The following is an 8,159-nucleotide window of genomic DNA, read 5'->3' as shown; positions in this document are numbered from 1 at the left end:
GGAAATGAATGCATGCTAGGATTGCAAATTGCAAGTGCAGGCTTTGCAACCACCCATTTTCGTTTGCAATGATCACATTTCATTTCTTATCGTTAATTCGTTATCGACTTGTCGTAGACAGACTTATAGTTGTGGAAATGTTGTTTTTTACTTTTTAGCAAACTGAACTTATTTTGGATTGTTGTTTTGAAGTTATGGAAATGTTGAACTTAAGTATGTATGCAACCTGAACTTATTTTGGATACATTGATCATATGGAAATGTTGTATAACTTAGTATTAATTTGTAACGTTTTCCGGGTAAAAAAACCGGTACCGGTCTTGTACCGGACCGGTACCGGCGGTACAGGTACAACTCCAGGTACAAGTACAGGTACCGGTACTCAAAAAGAGGTACCGGTCAACACCAAGTATAGACACCGGTTCCATAAGAGAACCGGTCCGCACCGGAGTATGTGCATCCCTAACAAAAACCGTCGGTTGTTATCCCAATAGGGAATTTCTAAACCCAACACAAAAATAATAAATTAGTACGTATTATCCTGTGTACGGATATACAGATTAACAAGAGCCCAAAATTGGATACCACCATCAAACGATACGACAATAAATAAATTGATCAAAAAGGAAATAAATGATTCACAATAAGTGATAGATGGGGCACAAAATACTAGGGAACATTCTGTTTGTGGCATTATCAACGGCCGTCAATCAGTATTAGAATAATCATCGAACCCCCGAGAATATTCGACCTTATCCCCATAGTTGGTGGTCGGTCATATTTCAACATCATTCCTTTTGGCGCATGGACGTACGTACCAATGGGAGCTAGAAGGAGTCATTATACTGTGACTGCGTGATATGTTGAATTAACTATTAAGGTTTAGATTTTCAGAAAAGAAAATGTGGGAGAAAACAACAGCAACAACTATATATTCTCATACCTATTATTGATCCTGCAGCTCATAGGGTTACATTACATTAGCAAGGTTGGAGCTATATGGCCACTTTGGGCGGCTATGATGAATGCCAGCCTCCCCAAACATTGTCTTGTATACTTGCTCAATCTTTTTTATACTTCAGCCTTGGCAGTCTCTCTACTCTAGTGTTTTAAGGGAATAATACAGCTGCTTTTCTCCTAATTTTATTTTCTAACATTCTAATTTTGGATAGGTTGATGGCCCAAAGAAATCACATTGAAAATATGATTGGTGATAAATGACAAAACTGGAGCATACATCACAGTAAGGAACATTCTCTTTGTTATTGCATTTATCAACTACGGTCATCAATTATTAGCAACTTTTTGAATGCCTTGTTGCCTTTTTTTGTGGTCGGTCATGTTTCAACATCATTCCTTCAGACGCAGGGACGGGCCAATAAGAAACGATGCCGGATTATGGGGTGGATTTTGGAAAATTGGATTCAAATCTGGGAAATCTTTTCACAAAAGAAAACATGACTGATAATGCCGGTGCTAATTTACTTGGGGACAGTGAAGAAAAGACTTTTTTCTCGAGCTGGGGCAAATTCATATAACAAAAGTGTGCACATGTTGGGAGTTCAGCGGCCGGAGACCAACCGATTTTACAACTTTGAATTTTAATTAGTTTTTTAGCATTGATTTAGTAAAAATCAAATTATAAAATATTTTAGGAACTAAACTTAGTAATTCCAATCGCTTTTTATATTTGTGTCGTGTCTTAGATGTATTTTTATTGACTTTATATATGTTTTATAACTTTAACCTCATTAAAAATTCAAATTCAATATTACGATACATATTTGGCATGTAGATTACAAAAGTACTAAACTTAAATTAGTGGAATTTCAAAACTAAGTGAGGTCAATCTGTCGGTGTTTGGGGTATATCAAAATACATATACGACCCAAAACATCCCTAAAACATTGGATCGACACATCCTCGAACTGCAACAATTATATATCAAATCATGTTATTGATCTTACTTATAGGGTGACATTAACAAGTTCGTAGTCTCCTCAAAATTATCTCATACATAAGCTAATTTTTTATATTTTAACTCTTGGGGTTGTACTACTTACGTACTACTGAGACGTAGATATGAATTTGATATAAATTATTTCTTTCTTTAATATGGTGTTGACGGTGGTTTTTTATGGAGAAAACTGTAAAAGTCTATCTACCTGATCCGACATCAGAAGTATATCGAAATATCGAAATACGATGAGTGCCTATGCCTCTCTTCATATTGTATTAAAACTCAAGCTCCTAGATGAATTGTTCACTAGTATAGAGCCTAATGAGTATTTGAAGCTCCTAGATGCATTATCCCCTAATGCATGGCATGTTGAGTATTTTCCCATGCTATGTTCCCCAGTTGAACTCTTAATACTGACATGACAATTAATGTTCGCTCGCAGCGGAGTAACATGAATTTCCCGAAGTGTCATGATTAAGATACGCATGAAGGTACTCAATCAGAAGCACGCAAGGCTGCTCTTTGAGATGGAAATTAGTGATTTTTGTGCCAGCGCGCAAAATTCAACATAAATTGATTAATTTTGTGTCAGCACACAAAATTCAATTTTCGAACCTAATCAATTTGCAAAAATTAGGTTTTTTGCGGTTTACGCAATATCTCGAACCTTATTGGTCGAGACCAAACCTAGGAAAGCTAGGAAATTGATCCGTCATGGACTAGTAGGAGAAAAATCCTACCAAAAGTAGAATGCAAGAAACAAAGAGAAACTGCGACAAATAAAAATAACAGCAAAAGGAGGCGGCCACATCACTTGGCCGGACAGTTTGCTCTAGCAGGCGCTGCCCATGGCCGACCGGCCACACCCCATATTATTGCCTGCTGTCCCCTCTTTCCCATCAACCAATCAAAACGCTTTAAATGCGCAACACGCATTTTTGATTAAAAGTGGAAGTTGGCCGGTGGCACGCCTAATTCTTTAAGGAATTGAACATAGGCTGCCGATGTCAGTCTCAAAACGATCATGACCATACGTTTTGGCCCAATTCGACGAGCCTGGCCTCCTCCCATCACAACCAGACAAGCTCCATGATACTCACTGGCGTGCCCATTTTTATTCCAACCAATCCGAATTCTCATAGCGCGCCGGCAACAACCCTAACCGTAAGCCAAAATTAGGCCAGTTGCGCGGATGAAAAGGCTTCAATGGAATTAAGACCGCATATGTTGGTCTTAAATCAATCGTGACCGTCCGACTTCGCCAGCTGAATTGACTGGCCTAAATTTAATCTTAATCAACGGGCAAGGTACGTATGTGCTCACCAGCGGCCCATCTATAGCTCTGGCCGATCGAACTGTTCCCAGCTCGCAGCTAACACTTAAAATCGTTGGCTCAAAATAGTTTAGCCACACGGAAAAAAACCCTAATTTATGTTAGCAGCAGCACATTACTGTCGCAAAACGATCTCGGCCGTCCAACTTCGCTAGCCGAATCGACCGTCCTAGATTTGATGTTAATCGCCTGGCAAGGTACGGATATGCTCACTGCCGGCCCAGCTATAGTTCTGACCCATTGCATTGCTACAAGCTTGCCAGCAACGCCGCGATCCGTTCACCCAAAGAACGCCGGACACACGGATTTAAAAGCCTCGGGTTCGACCAACGACAATGTATAACTGGCGCAAAGAAATCCTAGCCACCCAACTTCGCTGGCGAAATTGATCGGCCCATATCTAATTCCGAGCGACCAATAAGATGCTGTTATGATCACCGGCCGCCCTTCTTCCATGAGGGTCGACCGACCAATCCACAACCTACCCATACGGCTCTCAACGGCCGCCCAAATATGGATGGTCGCGCTTCTTATAAGAGTCTTAAATAAATTAGCGGCAACCAATAACTGCCGAAAATCATCTCAGCTATCCAATTTGGCTAGCCAATTTAACCGGTCTAGATTTAACTAGGACGACCAATAAGATGTCAAAATGGCTACCAGCCATCACTCTCTTTTAAGGACCGACCAGTTCACCTTTGGCGTGCACAAATAGCTCCTAGCATCTTCCTGAAGATGGACGATCATGCTCCTTTTAAGACATTAAGCTCCGCGACTAATTTAAACGAGCTTTATACAATGATGCTTTATGAGCATCGATTATTTGAGATGCTTGCTTAAAAGCGATGATTTATATGCATCGATTACAAACGATATTTTATAAATATCGATTTCACAAATTTTTTAATTATTTGACTTAAAAAGCATTACATGTTATTTCTTGCGGCAAATGTCATGACTTGACTCCTAACATATAACCGTCCGCGGCCTAGCTTGCGCGTGATTGGTCAAATAGCTAGGTCTTGCAAGCAAGATCCACTCAGCAACTTGCTACATATTTTCCATGAAAATACTCGAGACATCATGTCACAAACTGGAGAATATTCATCAGGGTATTCGTCTTGCGGTTTACAGCGTGCGACGTGCAACACATCCATTATAAGAAAGTGTCAGTAACGGCGGACAGTTAGTGGCGCACAGAAGTAGTGGGTGTAAACCGACCTGTCTTCCCTCATGGTAAGACGTGGTTTCCAACATTTTTACACGATCCCCATTTCTCATCACTCAACTACTTCCACTTCCTATGATATCAGGGTGCGTTCAACTATGACTTATATAAATAGGTTTTTAACCTATTTCAACCAACAACAACGGTTATCAGCACAAGTATCCAGAAAACACCAAAGAACTTATAGCTTACATTCCGCAAGCAAGTTCCACATTCTGATACAAGTCATAAAACAACCACACCTTCAGAGTTAACCATTCTGATCTCAACACATTCTTTGCTTCCCTCCGTAAGATCAACCCTTCTCCTTCATTTTGTGACCGAAGCAAGACCGGAACGCCCATTTATTGATTAATGCCAGAATTGTACAGATTGATCTCTCAAATCTAAAGTACTCACGTGCAGTGCATTCGTTTAGGGTTTAGATTTGTTTCTCGGCGGCACACCCAAATTTACCATTTCCGGCAGAATCAGTTTTTACCCCAAAACAACTAGCGACCAAAGTGGGAGATTAATCTCTCGGTTGCAAAAATCATTTTCCCAATTCCATTTTCAATTTCCTAAATTTCTCAAGATGTCTGATCTTAGGAATGGTTCACAAACCCTCAATCCCAATTTTACTTCTCCTAACACTGACAATACTTCACATGTTATTCCTGAATTCGTTCTTTCATTCAAAACCCTTGTCGATGTTATGGAGTCTCAATATTTAACAATTATTCACGATTTGATGAATCCTGAATGATATTTGTCATGAATCAAGCTACTATTCTCAAGACGCAGGACGAAGTATTTACACTTTTGAAATTCCTCAAGGATCAACTATCAAAGGAACCAACACGTATTCATTCTGGAGGAAACGCTATCAACAATTCATTTTGGATCAATACTGATGGTAGTAGTCCTTCTTCCAAGATTCATATTCCTATTCCTGGTGAGAAAGATGAAGCCCATGGTCACGTTGAATGGAAAGGTAGCCACCAACCTAACTTGTCTGCTCATGAAGATCAAGAGATGTTTCCTCAAACTCAAAAAGAATACTCGTGGGATTGACGCTCTCATCAGAGTCCTTGCAATGGAAAGGTGATTCCATTATATGCGTCCTTCTTGGAAAATATCAATTCCCATGTTGCATCAGAAGATGCTAAGAGATCCGCTGCCGCTTTACTCAGTCGATTCGAACCGTCCCCGAATGAAGAAGCTCGTAAAGATGTTCAGGAAAGCAGGCGTCCTTCCAATAAAATATCCAGCCTCCAGCCAATCACTACTGAGGGGTAGAAAGAGGAGGCATCTGGGGAACGTCTATCAACAACCTAAACATGTGGTACCGTCACAACAGACAACTCAAACCCGTAAAGCTGCGACTAAGACGCCTGCACAACAACAAGAAACTAGAGAGGATAATCTAATCTTACCGTTTCCAATTGAATAGGTAATCGAAATCCTAGAAGTGTGGATTCAAGATGGCTTCATCAAGCTACCTCTTATCAGACGTCCTCCAACTGAAGAAGAAATGGTAAATCCTGAATATTATCGTTACCATAGGTTCGTCAATCACCCCACCAACGATTGCGACAAATTGAAGAACATTTTCAAAGAAGATGTGGATGCAGTAAAACTTCAACTAAGCACTGAGGGAGTCCATAGAGATCCTCTTCTCGTCAGGAGCTTCATGGTTTCTGGGGAATCCGTCCATAAAATTGTACAGTCCATGATGGAGCATTTATATGAGATTCTGTATTTCTCCAAGGCGCGGCGTCAAGACATATTTTCAGCCCTCAACCGTGTTATATCATGCAAGCAACAATAGGCGAGATTCCTCACACAGAGAATCAAGGAGGAGATGCTTCACCGAAAATAAAAGAGAGGAAATAATAAAAGGAGAAATAAACTCACGTATGTGAGTTATATGAAAGGAAGAAACTCATCCTTTGGGCCATAACAGCCTATCAAAACCTTTTAATGTTCGTGGTCGTGGCTAGCATCACCGCCTATGCTCGCCTAAAGCTCGTGGACGTAGCTACCACTACTTATGCCTCTCCGCTCATCCAAGATTCATGGTCGTGGTTACCAAATCCCATGACCACCATCACCACGCCTCTCCCTGCCGTGTCCGCATCCACCACTCCTCCCTGTCAAGTATCGTGATTGTAGACATCCAAGCTCTAGCCAATCTGTTTTGTTTCCACAAAAATGTAGTCTCTTCTGATTGCAGCTGCTGCTAAGAGCCGTTGTTGCTCGTTTGTTGATACCATCCGGAGCTTCACCATAGCAACAACGACTACGGACAAAGGTAATCCGAACTTATGCATATTATATTTTCCCATGGAGGAGGTAATAGAGTCACCAATACGGAGGCAAGATGATGATATATTTATTATGGTAAACTCATTGACCATACAAGATAGAACCACGTAAACCAAACTTGGGGATTGAGGCTCGACAAAGAATCCCTTCACTGTCAAGGACCTCTTCAACTCAGAAGAGACGGTCAACCAAGAAACCGTGACAAGGTCACCACTCTTCAAAGATGTAGCGTAAGGATATCATCACCTCCCTTTCTGGAAGGCGCCTGACCAACAAGCAGTATTTGGTTCAACCATTCATAAGCGTTGTTGTCAGTAAAGAATCGAAGAGGAAAGTCACGCCTCAGCAAGCCACACAGACCAATCGCGTCATGTCTTCCACATCACCTACTCAGAACTCATCACCGCCTACCCAAGGAGTGCACGAAGCTGCGCATCAACAATAACATCGCCGACAAAGTCATATTCGGTGATTCTATATTTCCAATTTCCTATAGAAGGGGTGCATGGGCTTCCAAAAGTTTGGATACAATACAGATCTATCAAATGCGACTCCCGCTCATTGATAAACAAGTGACGAGCAAATGCAATAGTAGTACATCTTCCAGAAGAAAATAGGCTCAGGATAATTACACTTGGGGACTGCCAGCACAGGATGTCTTCACGTCCCTCGACCAGGTTACTTTTGATATGAGCATCATCACTGTCAAAGCTTTACGAGCCGCAGTAATTCCTCAACATGAAGATGTACACGTGCATCAAAGACTCCAAAAGTACGCCGCAGAGATATTTTCACATATCCGGCCACGCCATCGGATCTAGCACGCATCTATAACTCCTTACAAGACTGCATTGTATTGCCAAGCCGACTCAAAAGTAAACCTCTAGTAATTAAACAAAAGTGTAACTGGGGACTGCTCAATCGCATCCCATTCCGTACAACAATCCAAGATTCAGAAGATAGTTCAAAGGGTATCGCCTGATATGAAGTCCTTGAATACTTGATAGCAGCACGTAGGAAACAGAACGCTTCTCATATGGTGTACTCCATCCAATGGCTCTGAAAGATTTTGCTCATACAAGCATCCCAAGCATATCGTCATCGTAATCAGAAGGGAAAGAACGAGCCTATGAGATAAAGAGTCAGAATGAACCCAATTTCATTTCAGTCAGTGTTCAGGAGTTTAAAGAACATTTTAGTTGAGACTTAGCAGTACAGACACCAAACAACTTAAAGTCAAGGCTTCTTGTAATTGAGCGTAATGGAGTTTGGCAAATTTTGAAATCCACTGGAGAGGCTAGATACTCATTTTTCTAGAGACAGGACCTTAT

This window comes from Papaver somniferum, chromosome 7 (assembly GCF_003573695.1).
Source record: "Papaver somniferum cultivar HN1 chromosome 7, ASM357369v1, whole genome shotgun sequence".
NCBI lineage: Eukaryota > Viridiplantae > Streptophyta > Magnoliopsida > Ranunculales > Papaveraceae > Papaver > Papaver somniferum.
Note: the sequence above shows the minus strand (reverse complement) of the source record.